General features: G+C 37.1%; 1 long non-coding RNA gene across 1 annotated transcript; it reads left to right on the forward strand.

Annotated features, from left to right (window-relative positions):
- Positions 1 to 200: 200 nt before the first annotated feature.
- LOC131694961 (uncharacterized) lies at positions 201 to 1,497 on the forward strand. The gene is made up of 3 exons (XR_009306567.1): positions 201 to 226; positions 285 to 365; positions 427 to 1,497. It is a non-coding gene; the product is annotated as an uncharacterized LOC131694961 (long non-coding RNA).
- The last annotated feature ends 20,669 nt before the right edge of the window (positions 1,498 to 22,166 follow it).

Genomic DNA, 22,166 nt, shown 5'->3' on the forward strand with positions numbered 1-22,166 from the left:
ACTGCTGTCAAAAGTTTCCGTAGAGGATGCAAAGAAGAAGCATGCGATCTCGTTGCGATAAGAAGAAACGCAAATTCGAATTTTGAATGAATTAGATGGAAGAGATACACATCATACTCTCTCTTTCGCTCTTATGGAGTAAACAAAATTTTCGAGCTTTATGCGGTTGATTCGCACGACAAAAAATTTTCTGGGGAGTCGTGAAAATATTTTTCGCCTCCAAGTGGTAATGTTTTGATAATTAAGTTCTTTTGCCATCAAATTATTGTTTTTTTTTTTTGCAGAAGGACAATACCGCCATGGTGGATGTTTTAAAATATCGGCCCTTGACGATTTACTTGAAACTCCGCAGTAAAATAACGAAGGTAAGATATGAATATTTCTGTCTCGAGTTACGATTCAACTATGCTCCAATTTTCATTTCAGATAAATTCAACACAAGTGAACAGTGCTCATTGATACACTGGTATGTGCAAGCTGCACATAACGTCACATCCATGCTGCGATGCTTGTCCAATGGAGGCCATTGAGAGGCCCAATGCACACGATTGTAGAGGTGTACGTAGTGCATGTGCAGCACTGCAGTGCCATTGCGGTGTGATTTGCTGCATATAGGAAGTGAGTTCTAATAAGTATACGGAGTGGGTACGCATGCGTTAACTGATTTAAACGAATGCATTCATCTTGTGTGGTGCAATACGGCTTCGTCATATTCCATTTTTTCCGGAAGGTTTATTATTGTTTACAATGAATGTGAAATTCGTTGGAAAGCGAATTTAATGTCGTCGTAAATGAGAATGCGAACCACTTTCGTTCGAAACTCTCATTCGACATAAACAAGAATAAGGGTGACCATATGACGTCATCAGATTATCTTTTCAGTGAAAAAAAACCTATTGCGAAAATGGAATTGCGTAGTGACGAAGCCGCACGTCACCTTACTTTAGCATAAATCAGTCAACGCAGATGTACCATAGGGGTGGTACGATGAAAAGGCTCCAAGCACACGGTGAAGCAAATTATAGCGTAGGTGGCATTGTAGAATCTAAGCTGTTCAAGGTGAATGTATTGGATTTCGACGAGAATGTTTAAGGCGGTAGTTCTTTTTCGATCCAGTGTTGAAGATCGTAATAGGGATCTTTAGGGGTGTGCGGGTTAAGGCATATTCTGATGCAGATTAGTACCGTGAGTTAATATCTCAGTCCTTTTTCAATTTTTTGGCCCGAAACTATTGAAAAAAACATTTTTTAGTTTGTTTCCTTTTAGGACAATAACACATCCAAACCCATGCGACTTGCACGACCCTATAGGTAGCCTTATCAGATCTACCATAGTTTGCAGATGAAACTTGAGATGGCAGGTTGCTAGCGGATTGACAAAGTACCAGATCATGCTGTGTGGGGTGCTGTCCCGGTTAACAATGAGGCGAACGAGATATTTGCAGATGCGTCATTTAGTAGGGCAACTGTCAGTTTGCTGGTTGAGTTTAATTTGGTTTTTTTAAATTTAAAAATCATAAAAGAATAATTAAGGTTTAAGAATGATATGAGTGTACTCGTAAGGACACCCTCTACCAATACATATGAAAAACTGGCACAATTTTTCCAAATTAAAGATCCCTATTTACAGTTCATAAAATGAAAAAAAGATCATGAGCCACTGGTTTTTATAAATAAATAAATCTATAAATAAAATTACATTGTTTTATCTTTTGTGTGTATCGACTAATATTTGAAAGCTACTGGCAAGTTAGACTTATGTCTTAATGTTTAATTTTCTGCGCTTCGTCGCAAACTTCTTGTTCTTCTTATCTCTTCGTTTTTGTTGTTCAACGATCTGGATCTTCATATTCAACTGTTGCAGTTTTGCCTTGATTAACATGTTGAAATATTTGTTGGCAATCATTTTAGCACATGGAACACATAGAGTGTTGTAAACTAGATGATTTTGCTCGCTTTGAGCCTCATATGACCAAAATCTAACGTTCATAAGTTTATGCTTAACGCCTACGACTGATTTTTTTAAAAAATGTTCAAAGTTTTTATCGAAAACGCTTACCAATTTTTTACAAAACTTAAATATGCCTAAACCTGGTGGGTTTAACTTTGAATCAGGTCTGAACTTTTTATGATTCAGTAGAATTAAGTTAGTTTTTGACACCAAACGAGTATCTCCATACACTCTATTGATAGTCTTTATGTAACAATTTTGATGCAACCCAACCGGCGGTGTAGTATACACTATTGGATTGATTAATTTCTATTTGTATGTCAGCTTCTTTCAATGTATTCTTTTTAACTTCTGATATGCTAATTATTTTTACTTTTGACATTTCTGTCGTGTTTATAAAATACTTATCAAGATCTGCCTCTACATTTCCCAACTTCTTCGGTGCCATCATTTGATTAATAACTAGCGATTTGAATGCTGATGCAAATTTACTTGGATCTGGGTGGTTATTATTACAATTCTTCCAGCGGATTAGGGAAAAGAAATGTTCGAGACAGTCTTGCGATAAGTTCCTTGTTCTAAGAAACAAAAATCCGTGATTTTCATGAAGATCTTTCCATAATCCTTCAATAGCTGAGATGTAAACGAGCCAACAGTCAATGAAATAAGGTTTTCGAGATTGAATCGGCAGCTTGGGAAATTGTCCTTCCTGAAAGCGTATCAAATAGTTGTAAATTTAAAATTATTGTTTGGATAAATTAAAACTATTTCACCGTTTTTAAATCGAAGCAGTCCTTGGGAATAAATCGTAACGATTTCAATCTATCCTTCATTAAACCAAATAATTCCCAGTGAGCGGAATGTTGCTGCAATGGTCTTTTAAGGTCCTGTGAACAACATATTTAGATTTTGTTCATATTATACATAGTTAAACATACCTTCGTCTCGGTGAAAGTGGACGAATTTGCACAGTCGAAAAGTTTATCAAAGCACTCGGTGTAAGCTGCCGTATTCAAGCATGTTGCTGGCAACTTTTTGAATTCTGCATAGGCCTTCAATCCAGCAGCTACAGATGAGCTTAATGTTTGTGTAGCTAAGCTGACATTCATTTCTGCATATGGAGCTAACTGCACATGGTTCACAGTTAATCTTGGAACCAACCGAGGGAAACATTTGATATCCTCATTGAACAAATCGATGATATGTTGGAAACTGCAAATTTTCCCCTCCAACACAGCGTTATGCTTCAATAAATTATTTCGTGAAGATTTGGCCAGATGAGGGGCGTCGTATGCGCAAAAGATTTTATTCTTCTGGAAAATGAACCACGGGCGGTCTGAGCTAACTCCATATAATTTGAAAAGAGAACGGTTTGTGGAATTTTGATCACAAACTATTAGTTTGGGTATGAGCCCAGTTTCAGTAACTAGTTTCAGACCCTCGTCTACAATGTTCCGAAGACGATCAGTATTCAGTGAGCTGGGATTGAAAAAGTAGCCAATAGCTTGCTTGAATCCAGACTTAATGGACTTCACCATAATTGCTAGAGCTGTACTGGCCCTCTGATTCAAATTTGTCGATTCTTTATCAAGTTTTGTTGGAAAACCCATGAAGTAATCGGGTTTGGAGTTTGCGACATACGTTAATCGTTGGGATACGCTCATTTCGTCTATGAATACGGTAACCAGCTTCTCATTTTCTGGTAAACCGGCCACCTTGAACTTCAGCAGCTTCAAAATTGTTGTGGAGTATCCCTCTTTGATTTCTAATTTCGAAAGCCAACGTTTTATTGTTTCAACAGACGGCAAGGTAAAAAACTTTCGCATCTGGCGATAAGCTTTGTTGGAACAATAATGTAATACTACCGCCATATTCCGCATTTTGTCTGAATACCTGGCCCCCCTTTGTTTCCTCTTTTTGTTCTTTTGTAGTTCCAATAGTACCGGATCAATCAATTTCGATGACTGCGATGCTAAGGTAGCTTTTAATCCGTTTCTCTCCATTTTTAGAGTACGTACTCTAGTTTTCAATGCGCTGATTTGTTTTTGCTTCATCCGCATTTTCTTTTTAAGGTCGCGATTCTGCTCTTCAACTAGGACAAGCCGTTCCACACACAGTATGATTTTCTCAATATTACCACAATAATCATGGTCATGTTTGACGGAAGTATTGGAGCTCAGGGTTTGTGGAGATTTCTTCCAAATACATGGAACCGAATAATCTATCGGACTCTCACCCACTTCCATTTCAAATGCAACATTATTTTCGTCTACGAAATAAATATCACTCTCATCTTCCATCGCGTGAACATAATCGGTTGCACTTTTTGATGCATCGAATAGTTCTGAAATACCGGGTAGTAAAGACGGGCGGGCATGGAGATACAACCTGAAGTTCGGATTTGTTTTTGTATTCAAATTCATGAAATCAAAATGAACCAATGCTTACCCTTGAGACTTGTGGTGTGGATTAAGAAAATCTGAATCCCGAAAATGCAGTAAGCTAATAACACTGTTTTTGCTAAGGGAAGCATTGCAGCAAAATCTTTTCCATGCCTCTGCTTCTCTGTATTTCGAAATAGTGACAATATATACTTGCTCAGCGTATGGTTCTGTATGATATTCTGATTGCAGTTGAAAACTGGAAATTCCAACCAGCGACAATCGTATTTTCTCTGGTTCTAAACAATGGAATCACGTCGGAAGCAGTGCGCTGTATTCGTACAATGATGCGCCATACAGCGCGCTACTTCCGGCATCATAAATTAGCACTAAACAAGAGAAAAAACGATTGTCGCTAGTTGGATTTTACAGGTTTCAACTGTAACGTTAATATATAGTTCCGTTCGATGAATTACCTATTTGCAGCATTTACACGGAAGAATGACAAAGATGACGGGCCGTTTTTTGAGCTGGCACAACCAGACACTGCACATTCCGTTCTGCCCATCGCTTTTCTTGAACTTAGCACGAAAAAATACTAATTGAACCGATTTTCGTTACTTTTTATCAATGACCCTTTATAGCATTTAACAAAGAATTACGAAGGTAACGACACTAAACATAGCAACCAGTCAAAATAACAACGATGATTACATTAAAACCGACCTTACAGCAATTCGTGTTCGTGAGAATGACGTCATGCGTGTGATTTCTAATGTCTCCACCTTGGATTGCTACATCGTGGGCAACTACTGATGAAAATCTGTCATTTGCTAATCACGAAATTTGTAGTGTACTAGTGTACTTTTGTGCCACCGTGGCGCTAGTGTGATGTCTTTTGTAAAACAGAGGAGTGGACCATATTGTTTCTTTATAATATTTGCTTCCATGCAGGAAGTCAAAAATAAGTAAAAGAGCATAACTGATTTTTGAGTTGCTGTGTATTAACTAATCGTTAGGTGAAAATCACTCAACGGAAAGAACGATTTTTCAGTGAGATTTACGGGTGTAGTAAAGTGCGGATTATTATTAAGTAACTAAAATAGATTTACCTGAGGATGTATTGTCCTACCATGTCGATTCTCGGTAAATTCCGCTAAATAAAAGAAGGCCTCAATAACTTTTCTTCAGGAGCTTCCGTGGAAAATTCTGAAAATCCTCTTTCCTTCAACTACGTATATGTATATGCCTAGAAAAATGCAGAAACTATATTAATCATGAATTATGTATATTAGTTTAATAGTCTTACTTTATTTTTGGAGTTTTTCGTTTGAAAGCTATCACACAAAAACACATCTTTTTTTCACCCAACGTTAAGTTTAAAGTTCGTGGATAGAACTGACTCGCTGGGTAGAAAAAACTTAATCACAGAGGTAAAATTCACCTAAAAAATGTAAACAATACGGTTTACTTACTATTAGGTAGTTTTAACGTCACCGTTCAGTACTTTTTTGGTGGCGTGTACCTAATTTTAGGTCGCCGGAATACTACACTCAAAAAATAAATCACTTTAAATTCACGGGAATAATCACGGAATGTTACGCTTTTCAAATTTCAACATACATTACCTGATTCCTTTATATGTCATATGATAGCCCTGTACAAGCTATGTATTAGACACATAATCATTAAGTGATATGACGATTATCGTTTACATGAATTTTATATGTGAAAAAATTAAACGAGATGACTGAGAACGTGTTCACTCATGCAGATATACCCCGGTGCAAATTTGCAATGGCAAGTAAATATTCTTGCTACATAATTGCACTCCATTTGAAATGTTGTCAAACTGTTTATATTAATTCTACAGAAATTACAAAAAGTGCATTTTATCGGCGAAACCATCGTGTCGTATCAGATAGTTCTGGATTGCTGCGGAGGAAGCTTATACTGTCGACTGATGATCGCCTACCTACGTGGTATGTTGTTTTTGACCTTAATTACTGCATTTGATAACAATGGTATTTATGCTTCTAGCCAAATAATCCATTCCTGGCCAAGCACGTGCCCGTTCCCCAGAAAATAAATTATCTGCAGCAGTGCGATGAGAATGCGCGAGGACGAAAGTATGCTGCCTCCTTTTCCGTTACCCTGTGCATGATAGAGGTGATGGACATCATCAACTTTAGCTATTACAGAAATGTTTACCTGGTTTACACTTCATAGTAAGCCTATGGGACGATTAGAGAATTGATATTTGGGAGAAACGTCACACAACGTTACTAAGCAGTGATTCAGTACTGGCTGATTATGTCCTCCCTAACACTACTGTTCCTTTTTAGTTATCTCTACTTGGAATGAGTAGCGTATACAGTTCTTTTCCATAATTTCGACAATTTTGCATATAACTCTTTTTATCAATTCGTTTCAAATATCTGTCGACCCATCCATTATCATGGAGCATTGGAGTAGCCAGATAATATCATTTCGTCATCAAATTGAGGTGCAACCCAATGTTTCTATGAACTGGAACCATCTCAATCAATTTTGGATTTAATTTATTGTTTATTCGTTTACTTACCCTTTTAGGCTTTATGGTCATTCGCTGAATAGAATTAACATTTGCTTCATGACTAGTGTGTTTGATAATCGAGTAACTTCACAAATTCGCATACAAATAATGGATTCTTGTATTTAGTTGTAGCACATAATTATTTTATAAAAATACTTCAATAAAGCCAATTTCTCTATGTTTATTAGATGCTGCTTTGTTTGTATTAAAAATAATTGAAAATCTCTAAATTAAAATAATACACATGAAAATATATACGGTTTCCTGTTATTGTTACGTTTGACTCCATATTATCCTTACATCTTGTTTCATGTAGTTGATACGTTTGGTGTCATGTAGTTGTTATGTTTGGTTTCGCATTACTCTTACGTGAGTTTCTATTGCAAATTATTTAAAAAACACTTAACCTTCACATGACGAATCACACATTGAAACAGATACTATTATATCGGTCGGCCCGATAGAGTTTACGTGAAAAGTGCGGTGGATGAGAACCACATATGTTATCACGTAAAAGTAATATGATTTATTTTTTGAGTGTAGCTTTGCAGTGAGCAATTTTTACCCAAAAAATAGGTAACTTCAATTTTCAGTGTACCATAGTTTGCAGATGAAACTTGGGATGGCACTAATGTCGTTTTCGATTGAGAACCTAGACACTAACCCAGGTTGGTTGCTTCAAACAAACGTTTTTAATGGAACTGAGTTGGGTTCTCGCAAAACAGCGGTAGTGCGAGCGAGCCCGAAATATATTTCAGGTTGGAACCCAACTCGGTTTTCAGTTCAGTGGAGCATAACCTAGGTTCGAAACTGGCTTCAAACAAACGGTTTGACAGCATATAGTTCCGAAACTGAGTTAGTTTCTGCCTCAAGCGAAAACGACATAAGACAAGACGTGGCAATAAGGGGGGCCGTTTTTGTTCCAATTTTATGTCAGAATGTTCCAGCTCCTGATTGATAGATTCTGACGTTTTGCACCGTACGTAATGTTACTGCAGGGATATCGAAATTATGTTTTGCAGTGTTGCTATATTTATAGGAAAAGCTTGTCATTACTTTTGACAAATAAAATTATTATCGTTAAAAAAGTAAAAACGACTAAATTGAACTGAAATTGCGCGGCAAAGTGAAACAAGTATTTATCATGCATTTACCGTATACGTGGTTGATCAACTTTAACAAAAATAAGACAGAAATCACACTGTAATCTAAAATTATTCAGAAAATGGCTTCGTCAAACCTTACTAAACAACCATGACATGGAAAAAACGTGTCCTTCATCAATATAGTGAATTAAAGACGCAAAATTTTGTCGGCATAAAATAAATTAACAAGACTATTTTCATTAATAAAAACAGCAACACTGTTCGGATGATTTCGGCAGGGTGAAAATGTGCGAAAAGAAGAATGCCGAAGGAAAAATAAGAAGCCGATTGTCACGTCTTGTCTTAGGGATGGCAGGTTGCTAGCGGATTGACAAAGTACCAGATTCGACACAGATCTTTCATTAGGGCCAAAGTCGCAATGTACTCAAATGGAGAAAAATCAGTTTCAATATTCGGCGATGCTTTTTTAAATGTAGTTCTTATTGTAGGTATAAATTACTTTATGACCATGTTTTTCCGGAAGCATCTTTGGTTAAACCTTATGACAATATAACAAAGAATTTAATTCCTATGTGCTTTTAGTGGGTAGAAACTAAAAAAAATGCTTACGTCCAATTTGCATCCCAGTCGTGATTTCGCCCTTCAGCAACCACCATTTGCGGAAGGGCTAAACTGTGTACATAATTTCAGAAGGGCGCGGTAAATGGGCTAAACTGACTTTGTCTTGCTGAGTAGGGCTGGGAAAATGGGCGAGCTTGACAGTATACTTTTTAATAGGGCTCAGCAACTGGGCGCATAAAAACCCAATGTAAATGAAAGGGCGCGTGCATCTTTTCTTCGAATTACATGAAAATATCGAAATATTCGAATGTTTATGTGCAACAACTATCGAGTAGACATGATATAGTACTATGCTACATAGTATGATGATATAGTAGATATTGCTTATCATTTATATAATAGAACCGCCATTTAAAGAATAATTTTGTGAATAACAACCGTACGCCCGTTTCTGTCAAAAAATGTAAGTTTAGCCTTTATATTCCATATGATAAGAAGGGCCTAAGTCGAAATCTCGAAGAAAATGCATGTTTCGCCGTTTTGTTTTCTTTAATTATAAATCGAACTAAAAACCATTTTAACTAATTTTCACCTCAATCTTGTAGTATTTTTGTCGCATAATGTCATAATAACGAAAACGCAGTTTGTTTACATTAGCGGTTTAAGCCCTAATGAAAGATTTATGTCGAGATCATGCTGTGTGGGGTGCTGTCCTGGTTAACAATGAGGCGAACGAGATATTTGCAGATACGTCATTTAGTAGGACAACTGTCAGTTTGCTGGTTGAGTTTAATTTGGTTTTTTTAAATTTAAAAATCATAAAAGAATAATTAAGGTGTAAGAATGATATGAGTGTACTCGTAAGGACACCCGCTACCAATACATATGAAAAACTGGCACAATTTTTCCAAATTAAAGATCCCTATAGCAATGTTTTCGAAAAAAAATGATTCTTTTCCTAACTATCTTTTCTAAATCTATTTTGGACCACTCATATAGCCCGAAAAGTGATAATAATTTTTTTCCTACAGAAAGAGGATTTTCTATTTTTTTCTTGATTCTTGGAGTTGCTCAAAAGTTATTGTTTGTCTTCATTTTTCTTATAAACCCATTAGAGGTTTACCCAATACTACAGATAGAGATTTTTTTATAAATTTTTTTATAAATTGAAAACGTATTTTTGGTGAAAATCTAGGTGAGAATTGAGGTGAGGTCAGAATTCATTCAATATATTGTCCTGAAAAAATAGATTTCAGGCCCTATTCTCACAATCACGTCACCTAGTGAATTGAAGAAAATTTCCTTTTAGTCACTGAGTGACGTGACTATGAGAATAGGGCCCATCATAAAACAAAATTTAAAAGTGAGATAAAAATTATTTTTAAGCATAAATCCTACAGTGGAGATAATATATCACAATTAATAGATTAACAAAAGTCATCCAGATTTTTTTGAATGCACTATAATATACGTCGTCAGTAAACTATAATCCACTACCGAATCCTGGAAAGACTGAAAGAGAAATATTATATTTCGTAAATATTTTAATCTGATTACGTAAATGCAAAAGAGATACGAATTTTTGTTGTTTTTTTTATATCTCAAAATGAATTTTTTATGGATTTTTCCACTAGTTAATAGTACTTTTTATTGATTTTTTTATTTGTGGTTTTTTGTTCAGTTATAAAACTTTTCACATTGTTGAGTTTAGGATCTTCAAGAAAAATTAAAATTTAAATAGCTCGTATGCTGAGAATCACTCTGATTTTTAAACAAAATTTTCCCAACATAATTCTTAAAATTTACAAAAAGGTCCAAGTTGAAAACATTTGAAGCAAACGAATGTAGAATAACGATGCTTCTTCTTATCCGGTGCAGTGCTCTTTGTGGTCTGTTCCGGAAGCTTTTGACTAAAGGTTTTAACCCTATGTGCGGGGTCGGGACTCGAACCCAGGTGCACTGCGTACAAGACAATCGATTTACCAACTACGCTACGCCCACCCCCAGCTCTATATGTCTGCAGTTAAGAAGATGCCATCATATCGTCGAAGCGGTACCAGAAACTGCGTCAGGACTCATGAAGGCTTTCAAAGCTAATACAGGAATTTCGGACATGGATGTGGGAAGTATTCTTCAAGTATAGCGTTATCAAGCAATCAAACTGGACCGTAAAGCAAAACATTATGGCCAAAATCGCGGGTCTGAATGACGTATGATCGTGATCTGAAAAACTCAATAAATGCAATAAAAGGTTGATGAAACGTATGTCAAATTTGACTTTAAACAACTTCCGGGACATAAGTTTAATGTTTCCAAAGATCACTGAGATGTTCCCAAGAAGTATAAAATTGTTGTTGCGGACAAGTTTACCGGAAAAAGTGTATCATCTGGCAGTAAATTTGCAGTTATAGCCACAAGACTCCAATTTTCATCACAAACAAAAACGAGTTATTCATCAATGGTCTGAAAAGCGTCTAGCGGCTAATTAGGTATCACCGGTGCTCTCCCCAGTTTTTGCCAGATTTGGCGAGTAACCACTACAGTAAGAATGTGCAATAGCTGTACTGGGATAATGACGTCAACGTACATGAAAATGGGTTGAACCCCCTAACCTCCCGGAATTCCACACAATCGAAGTATATAGGAATTCCACCCAAACCAATTCTATGTACTCTAAATATATTGAATGGAAACATGGCTAAGGATGTTATTTCAATGACTAGACACTGGAAAAAAGCAGCCGGCGATGTTGATCAGCAGCTTGTGCAAAAACTAAAGGCAGGTTCGTGCCCAAAGTTCAAATTTTCATTCGAGAGGAATAGAAACCGCAAAAACCCACATTAAATACGCATCATTTTTTTCTGATAACGTATTATGCTAAATCATACTTCGTATCATGCTAAATCATACTTCCAAAAATCGCTACCTTTTTAAATTTTAAATTGGCCTTACTTATTGCAGGATACATAAGTCAAATGATAAAAAAATGCTTTTAAATTTTTTTCAGACTACTCATACCAAAACACAACTTTAATTATTTGTAGAAAAATTCCTTGCATCAATAGTTCACATGCTATCTGCGATTGAAAAAAGTTCCATTTTATAAACTTCAAAAAATCATATTGCAAAAAACCTGACGATTATTTTACGCTAAAGACCACGAGAAATGTTTTTCAAGGAAGTTGAAAATGTTTGATGTTAATTTCTTCTAGATTTAAGAAATAAATGAAACAACGTAAAATTCAATTACAAAATAAAATAACTGTTTTACAGTCGAATCTCTACCAGAAATCCAACTGATAATGAAGGTTTAACATAACTGAAATTTTTAAGCTGTTAGCCCCCCCCCCTAATGGAAAAGGCTGCGCACGCCTATGACAAGTAATGTCCTGATATTACACACATTTTTGATTATTATAATACGCAGGCATTGTAATTCTCTTTCACTCACGAGAAGAGTCCGATGTCCAACTTTTCCGAGATAAAGTCCACATAAAACAAGATAAATTTCACGAGAATTCACATCGTTACTTGTTTTTTTTCTGTAGCGCGTTATTAAAAATAATGACGTGCCAATTTAGAAGCGCTTCTATTTGACCGGTACAGTGCTTTCAAGGGGTTACAGCACTGAAGATTTTTTAAAACATTTAATTTTTATTTATTGGTTGAATTTTGTTTACTAATGCTTTAGGATGCTGAAAATGATATTCCAAAAAATGAATCGCGAAAACAATAAAAAAATATTCAAATTTTTCGCAACGCCTCTTATGTATACCCCGAGTATACTGAAAACGTTAAAAAATAGATTTCGGGCCCTATTCTCACAATCACGTCACCTAGTGAATTGAAGAAAATTTCCTTCTAGTCACTAAGTGACGTGACTATGAGAATAGGGCCCATCATAAAACAAAATTTAAAAGCGAGATAAAAATTATTTTTAAGCATAAATCCTACAGTGGAGATAATATATCACAATTAATAGATTAACAAAAGTCATCCAGATTTTTTCGAATGCACTATAATTTACGTCGTCAGTAAACTATAATCCACTACCAAATCCTGGCGAGATTGAAAGAGAAATATTATATTTCGTAAATATTTTAATCTGATTACGTAAATTCAAAAGAGATACGAATTTTTGTTGTTTTTTTATATCTCAAAATGAATTTTTTATGGATTTTTCCACTAGTTAATAGTACTTTTTATTGATTTTTTTATTTTTGGTTTTTTGTTCAGTTATAAAACTTTTCACATTGTTGAGTTTAGGATCTTCAAGAAAAATTAAAATTTATATAGCTCGTATGCTGAGAATCACTCTGATTTTTAAACAAAATTTTCCCAACATAATTCTTAAAATTTACAAAAAGGTCCAAGTTGAAAACATTTGAAGCAAACGAATGTAGAATAACGATGCTTCTTCTTATCCGGTGCAGTGCTCTTTGTGGTCTGTTCCGGAAGCTTTTGACTGCAACACTGTAAGTGTCTTTCTCTTGAGACCTTGACCTTGCGCAAAAAATTTAATGTTTTCTTAAATTGTGAAGCGATGGGAAAGAAGCAAGAATTAATTTTTCACAAAAGAAATAAAAACCCGAGTATGATGATCACAATATCCAAACCTGTTTTTTATTTCGATTATAAAGGTTTTAACCCTATGTGCGGGGTCGGGACTCGAACCCAGGTGCACTGCGTACAAGACAATCGATTTACCAACTACGCTACGCCCACCCCAGCTCTATATGTTCATTACATTCATTTCAAAGCTAATACAGGAATTTCGGGCATGGATGTGGGAAGTATTCTTCAAGTATAGCGCTATCAAGCAATCAAACTGGACCGTAAAGCAAAACATTATGGCCAAAATCGCGGGTCTGAATGACGTATGATCATGATCTGAAAAAAAGATGGGTGGGTAATGTCAGAGACATAACCGGAGTGAAGTAGAATGCATTTTAGACCGGTAAATTCTGCTCTGGAATAAGCAATTTCTATGCGATTTTGTCGACTTTAGCACATTCATAGTTTATTTGGAGTATTTTTGGAATTATCAAGATGACAATTTGCAACATTCTTTGAAAATATTGTTGAACTTTTATGAATGAAAGCACGCAAACGAGCGTTTGACCGTCGTCCTACTACCAGCATTAGAGAAGTAGCAGATCAGCATTTTTCGCTACATGGCCTGTACCAAACAAACCGCTCGTACACTCAAAAAATAAATCACGTTACTTTCACGGGAAAACATATATGAATCTCATCCATCGCACTTTTCACGTACATTTAATAGGATGGGTCGATAAATCAGTATCTGGGGCAACACATAATAGTTATCTAACCCACCAGGTCAAAGTTACGTGTTTTTCACATGCTTGGGAACTGAAAATCACATATAAAATTACCTGGCGTCAAATATGTAAAGCATGATTGTGTTCATGTAGTCATTACGTCAGATAATTTTTACCTGATGAAGCAGATACTGAAATTCGTATAGTAATAAGTAATAAGTTTTAATTTTTAACATTTAAAAAATAAACTGCTTGTTTTTATTTCTTCGATTCATTTACAATAGAACTTATACTTTCAACATGTTGCAGAGCACATAACTGGTTGAAAAGTATTTCATAATCACCATCCCCTACTTGCAAATTTTATCCAGGAGCTTGTTGAACGAAAATTTAGCCATACATCCTTCGATCCCTGAAATTATAGAAAAGGAAAATGAAATTTATCTATCCTCAGAATAAATAAATGGAAAACTTGTGTTGAGAAAACCGAATTATGAAAATAGAACACCAACCAGTAAGTTGTCGGCCATATTCACGGTTGATTTTTTCGCACATGAAATTCATGTAAGCTGAATAGACTTTTCTCGTCAAAAAATTTTATATGCAGAACAGCTTCCGTTTTCATCGCTGGATCGATTCTGAATACTGTCACGTTAATTTGGTGTCTCTAACTATTGAAAAAATCAAAAATTCTTCGAACTGCCCATTTTACTCTGTATTCCCCTGTCCTATTTTACCTTGATTCTCCATACTTTTACACCATTTGGATGAACTTCCAGTGGGGAATATGAAATAAAGTTACGGCGGGTAGCCTATAACATAGTTCCAGTAGCCTACCGCTCGCCGGCATCTATTTTAATCTGGCTATTCGCCGTTTCGTTTACTGGGTATGAACTCCAAGAGTTCATTCGAATTTGTCAAAAACTTTGTTTTGACGTAGATGAACCCCAAAACAGTGTTGCAGAATATACCGATTTATCGATATTTAAACCGATTTTTAATTTCAATACCAATAAAGTTACTAAAAATACCGATTTCTTTTTTCTTACCAAAAAATAACGATTTTCATATAATAAGATCAATTAATATTACGTATGGGCCTTTTTAGAAAATGTATTCACCTTTCCACATCAAATCATCCGGAAATTGATTCAGCAATCTGCCAGGTTACTATCAAAACTTCAAATGAAGCTCAACAACCGATTCTGAAATCGATTGAGCTCAGTAGATTTGATTACATAACATTAGAATGATTTATAATTTAAAACCAATAATTTGCAGTTGCAGGTAACTTTTGGTTAGCATACATCTTCACACCGATGTATACCTTATTTTTATTTAGAAGTATACCCATATTAGATTTGTTCCAGTACCAGTAGAAAGTGGAAGTACTCCGAAGCAAACAGAGAGAAAATCGTTCCTATGTTCGCTTTTTTCTTCTTCCGTTAGCAAACTGGAGTAAAAAGCAAGTTTTTTTGCTTCTGTTTGCTCCGGAGCAGCTTCTGTGTACTAGAACAAACCTATTATACAAAACCGTCTGACAACGCTGCTTGAAAGTGAAAAGTGCTCTTCAAACATCGATGACATCTTTTTTGTTTTTTCCTGTTTTCTCTACCTATCTGATAATGTATTTCCACGGCTTACATATACTTTCTGTGAGCCGTGATGTATTTCATCCTGCCAAGGAATCCAAAAACATCAGCTGTCTCCCGTTTCCTGAGAGTTCGCCGACCAGTTTTGCTTTCAAGCTGAAGAAAAAACTACAGTTTAACTTCACCAGGCACAATCATCAGAATGAGATGCAGGAAAATATTAACCCAGAATGGTTTCGTGTTACCGTCCAGTGTGAGAAACATTTCACAAATGATAATAGTGTATGCCTAAAAGGTTTGTATTTGTGCGGATCTGCAAATTCGGTTTTTGTGGAATAATTCGACCAAGGGCTATGATGTAGCAGCGGTGGAGAGTAAGTCCAATCATACGGCTTCATCCCACCCCGGGAGCAGATGAGCGCTAGCGAATGTTCTCAGGCGGTTGGAGTTCTGGAAGGGAACGACTGGTAACTTTATGGTAAATTGTTTGGAGTCATTTGTTTTTTATTACAACTATTGACGGACGTTTCATTGCAGGGTATATAGGCTGGATGTTGTTGGCTCGAATCAAAACTTGTCGAAAGTAAACATAGTTCATTTCATATCGTCAACCTGGCGCCCAGGTGGTGAAATCAACGGAGTGCTGGAGCGTTGCCAAAAAAATTTATTTCCAGATTCATTTTTACTAATCTTCCCAGTTTAACTCAGCCGGAATGCTGGCTGGTTCTAATTCGTATTCCGGCTCCGGTGACACAACCGATTCAAGTTAGAATGTTTAAGGTGCACCATTTCGATGCGGCTTAGCCGCATAACCGAGGCCTAGGAACCGAAGCGGCGCAAAGCCGCTGAGGATCCGCCGGGCGAGGTGGCCACCGACCCGCCATCGGAAGCAAGCGAACCTGTGATCCACTCGTTTGCCCGGCTTACTCAAACATAGGGGCTATCCCTAGTTGAAGTCCGACTGAGCGGTAGCGAAGTCGGACAGCACGCGCAAAAACGATGTGGCGTAGCCACATTGGGTGCTGGACACAAAATAAAATTGGCAACGCTAGCAAAATGTAAACACAAATGAACACTCCGGATGAACCTATCGTCAATTGACATTTCGACGAGTTTTGATTCGAGCCAATAATATGGGCCCGGGTATATATGAAGCCGAAAACACCCACAACAATGGGGTAACTAACATAAAGCTCGCCGGTGACAAAGTGATAGTCGCACGGTTGAGTGGAAGAATCGATTTTCTGAGACTGGAAACGTACACGCAAGGTTGTCAGATCGATTGGGGATTTACGTCTGCATATGGGCGAAGTAAGTTCTATGTTTCAAGCAATTTTTTTAGCTCACCTAGGGCGCAGAACAGAAAGATTTTACTTCTTTTAAATACTGCATATTCTAAGTCATTTAATTTTCAGTCTGTAATGAGTATTTCATCAAGTGCCTTAATTCTTATTCTTTTTTAGCCCACGAACGCACCGGTTCGGCAGGAAGCATTAGTTTATTTCCGCTATCCGCCGGCTCAAATCCGTCCACAACGTTGCCAGCTCAACATCACGTATCCGAGGAGTATCATGGAGTTTCACAGCAGGGTCACCGTCGACATGTTTGGAAGTGGCGGGCGGTACAGTCATGACTGGCAACCAGGGCCACACTGTTAAAGTGTTCCGGCTCGATAGCGATAGGTTTACGTCGAAATATGTATAACTCGAATTTTCCACTCACGTAAATATAGATGGTGCGATGGAATGTTTTCTTGGGGGCATTACCGCATCGAGTTAGTTTTACAGATTTAAATATTTTTTTCAAGACCTTATAATAGTTCCGGCTCGATAGCCACCTATTGCAGTTCACCCTAAACGGCCATTGCGGTCCTATCACATGTATTTTCATAGGCCAGTGGCAGGCCGATATGGGCGCATCTGGTTACCAGGATGGTGTGCTATGTGTGTGGGACTTGATACGGGGTATGTCAGCCAAATTTACGGTATGGCCTAAATCTACATAATTAAATTAATTGGTTATCTATAGGTGCCTGTATGTACAAAATTGAAGCCCATGACGACTCAATCGTCGCACTTGCCTGTTCCCCGAGTTACGCAATATTGGTCGGACTGGACGAACGAATACGGGTCTGGGATAGATTTCAGGGTCAGCCGCTCAACACCATGACCGTCAGTTATGCATATTCATCGCATGTGATGCTGACGCGGTCCCTTCTCGTGACTGGAAAGCCTGGTTAGTCGAAGATAACTTTCGTAGAAAAATATTCAATCTAATCTCATCATATTTAGGTTCACTAGTCGTATATATAGGAGCATATCGCTGTCTGTGCAAATTTTTGGCCCACGCGCATTTAAACGATCGCTTATCCTATTTATCCGCATGTGATCGGTGGGGTAGCGTTGAGGGATTTTGTCGCCGCTCACGGTACATTTCTATTTCTAAATACATTTGCTGCACCCGCTTCTAGTGAATATATTTGAGCAGATATCACAAATAGATCCGAAAAAGTTATTTCTTCGGAAGAAACGCTACTCACATATCTCGAATTCCCGAAGTCCTGGTGAAATTATGGTTGATATAACAAATTCTGCCTGTTTCCCATCATTCTGCTTGATATATTCCTGTCTATGATAGGCTACTAGTATATTCCGTCTGAAAATATCTAAATCGTTAGCAAAGAAACACTTGACACTAGTGACGATAGTCACCCGTATGAACGTTTGCAGATAGGCTAAAATGTTGTGGATAAAATCTTTGTCGCATACGGTGCATTTGCATGGAGCAATTTAAAAAAAAGTTCTTGAAAAATGCTGTACCCTCTACATCACATCCCTATCTTTGAATTAAACAGTCTGATTCCGTCAGCAGCGCCGCGTTGATGAATTAGTCGATTTTTTATAGTTCCATGGATGAAATATACAGACTAATGTTAATACTGAGCAAAATTAGATTAGAAGCTATACGGTTACGTTTCAATGTCTTAGTTAATATCTTCCTTGGGAATTTGGTGTGATGCTTTGTTGAAAGGAAGATTCCTTTACCGGATTAATATTCAAACCAATAGATTTCTGTGGGATTATGAAATTATTCAATTACATAAAATTAAAAACTTTTTCTTGGTTTCATCTTGTTTCACTAATTTGAGCCGTTGAAGCAGTTTGTTAAAACGTCCCTTATCAAACTCGTGCTTATCGCATAGCGCGAATTTCAAAATGTCGAACACTATAGCCAGAGCATGTAGTTCAGCATGTTAAGTTGGTCGCCGTGTCACGTAAGCAAAACCTCGAGTCCTAAGTTATTTTTCAAAGATTTACAATCTGGTACCAAATTCGATTATGATACCGGTGGGAATACCGTGTTGGAATCGTAATTCGGTACTAGGGTGCAACTACCAAAACGTGGAATCTTTCAATCAGAACGCGATCCAACGCTTTCCGGAACGAATCCGTTGGATAGTTTTTGCTGGATGAGTGCTTCCTCGATGTAATCGGCTACTACTGATTCGTAGTGTTACATTACCCTTACTGGGCACCTGAAATGATGGCACCTAACCCATTAGGTTTACGTCGAAATATGTATAACTCGAATTTTCCACTCACGTAAATATAGATGGTGCGATGGAATGTTTTCTTGGGGGGCATTACCGCATCGAGTTAGTTTTACAGATTTAAATAATTTTTTCAAGACCTTATAATAGTAATGGGACATTGCAAGATTGACAGTTTAGCGAGCTTGTTTACATGGTCTTAGAATATAAAAGCAATTCGAACCAAGCTTTGTTCTGGGTGAAATCAAAAATTTTCTGAGTCCATGTAAACAAACTCTCTGAACTGTCAGAAATGTGAGGTTATACATTTTCATGCAATGTTCTATAGCAATCTGTCAAAGATACACTCTCGAGTTCATTTGTGACGTCACCGTAAAGTAATGAACTTACCCACTGAGACGTCCAAAAAATTGTTTCAAAATCGTTCAACACGGGTCCAACGATGGACGTTCGTTGAACGGTTATTTGGACGTTGTCCAAATTGGTCCTACAAACGTCCTTCATTGGACGATTTTGAAACCAACCGTTCTTAGAGGGTAGTATCGCGATTCACCACTTCATTTGCAGTGTTGCCGATAAAGCAAACTGAAATTTGCAAAACAGTGCTGCCGAAACAGGTATTTCGAGTCTCACCATTCTTGATTTGGTGAAAATATTACTCAACATTCTTGCAATTTTCAATTTTCAAAAAATCATTAAAAAATCAGGGAAGGTCCTAAAAATCTCATTTTACCGTGAATGGTCTTAAAAATATGATATCTTTCGATCAAAAATAAGAAAAATAGGGGTTAGGTCGGACAAGAAAGGTCTATTATAAACCATTGTCGTCATTTAAAGATTATGTGCTATTCACATAACTTCTAGATGACTGCCAAATGTAATTTATAGGAATCACATAATGTATGTTGACAAGTGAAAAATATGTGTTTAAATGAATAATCACGTAAAACTAAAGTGAATTATTTTTTGAGTGGACTTACCCACTGGAGGAAAGGCTTCCGCAAGCAGTTGGCAACAGCCTCCTGGCAACCCTATACCATCATATGCACGCTCATTGAAAATAACTCAAAAATGAGTGACCAGCCACTCAATTCCATAAAAAGTGCACATGGTCAAAAATTGAGTTTTCCTCACTTACTCAGTTTTGAGTTCGGGTACAAAATGTCAATTTTGAGTACTTTTTACGCAAAGACAAAATTTGAAATTTAACCGATCTGTATTTTTAATAATACTAACAAACGCATTAATCTGTATATAAAATTCCACTTACCTGTATCTCTAGTTGTTAATACGATGCTTATAAATTTATTCCGAGGTCCTTTCTCCTTTTTCCTGTAATTAGGAATTCGTGCTACTGGATATGCAAAATAAGAAGGTATGTTATTTTAAAAAAGAAACCACACTTGCGAAAACTTACCTTTTAGTTTTCCGAATGTCTCCTCGTTGATTTTTTTTCTGTTGAATCAACATTTGAAACTATTTTCAATTTTTTGTGTGCGGGCTGTTCCACTTCGTGCACCAGTAAGTTTTTTTTTCACTCAAATAGTTGATAATTTCATGGTTACTCCAGAGTTCAGTCAATTCTACTCAAATCAATACTCATTTTTTGACAGTTTGCCCCGGTTTTTGAAATTGAGTGGTGGAAACTCAAATTTTGAGTAGTTTTGAATGAGCGTGTGGAGTTTGACAGCGACCGACATATATGTGGCGTTATAGCACGTATATCGAAACGTTAGAAAACGTTCGATTTTTGTAAATTGAATCATTACTCTAAACTGTCTATAAATCACAAATAACTTTTGATTTTGTGCCATTCTACGTGAAAGCGACGGTATTGTTCACAAGTGGCTCACTTACTATCCAACGCTCTTAACAAGCCACTTTCTGATGCTTGGAATAACAAAACTTCAATTTCATTCTTTGTCGATAAATTGATGGCCCTGAAAAGGGCCTTTTGTTTGGGCAGTGTTCGAAATTTACTTGGAGCTGGTGTATATGGTAACAGTTTTGGTGCCATCGAAGACGGCGTGCTTGGCCAACTCTTCTGACAGCAGCAAACGGACGGCGGTTTGAATTTTGCGGGAGATGCTGCAAACGAACTGCTGCATGCTGATGCTGGAAACGAACTGAGCGTGAGCAACAGCATGCTGAGTTTTTATACCTGACTACAGCACAATGTAAGCTCGTCCTTTTTTGTGTTTTCCTCAATATGTGTTCTTCGTAGCTCCACCCCTTCGTTGGTCGACCACATATTTTTGATAAAGAACAAAATTGAAATTGTGTTTCCAATACGGAGATTATCGAACACTCAGGGTAAAGAGAGTAATGTAATACGGCACCTTGGTAAAATGAGAATTGAAACCTTTTTTAGTGCGCCTTATTAAAAATGTTTTCCACTTCACTCCAGTTTGTTTCTGACCATATTTGCAATTTGCGTACTGAAATAAATCATAATTTAGGGTTTAACCCAAATAGCTCTCCGGGGAGAAACAGTCCATGAAACAGAAAATGCAAACTTATTCTTTGAAATGATTTTGGTGGCCATGAAAAGGGCCTTTTTTATAATGATACAAGTGAGTTCTACCTTTTCAACTTCCAAATCCATACAAAGTGCGTCCCTGCCGCTTCAGAGTATAGACGACATTCATTGCGGTTTTGCGCTTGGCGTGTTCAGTGTAGGTCACGGCATCTTGGATGACATTTTCCTGCACACCATCAGCATTCGTAGATTAAATCGGAGATGCATTTTACACCACCACGACGAGCCAGACACCGAATGGCAGATTTGGTGATTCCCTGGATTTTATCACGAAGAACTTTGCGATGACGCTTGGTACGGGAACGCAAACATGATACCGCTCATTGTACCGTCCGGACGAGCATGTTGCTCGTGTGGTAAGCGAGCACCCACTGATACAAAACAAGCTCGCGTGACCTGTATATATAACATTCCCGTATGTAATGAAACGCTTACATGCTCCTTTTTGACGGCTCGGCGTGGGATATTCTGGCAAATTGCGCATTTTCCTCGCTGTTTCCGAAGGATTTTCTGAAAATCCTTGTTTTGGTTTATTTATATTAGTCGCAGTAATTCCAAAATTTAATACGAAATACGTGTACAAATTTCCGATCAGATAGTGCAAAAATATTGCGATTTCGTCCAGTAGAA

Source organism: Topomyia yanbarensis, unplaced genomic scaffold, assembly GCF_030247195.1.
Source record: "Topomyia yanbarensis strain Yona2022 unplaced genomic scaffold, ASM3024719v1 HiC_scaffold_21, whole genome shotgun sequence".
In the NCBI taxonomy this organism is placed as follows: Eukaryota; Metazoa; Arthropoda; class Insecta; order Diptera; family Culicidae; genus Topomyia; species Topomyia yanbarensis.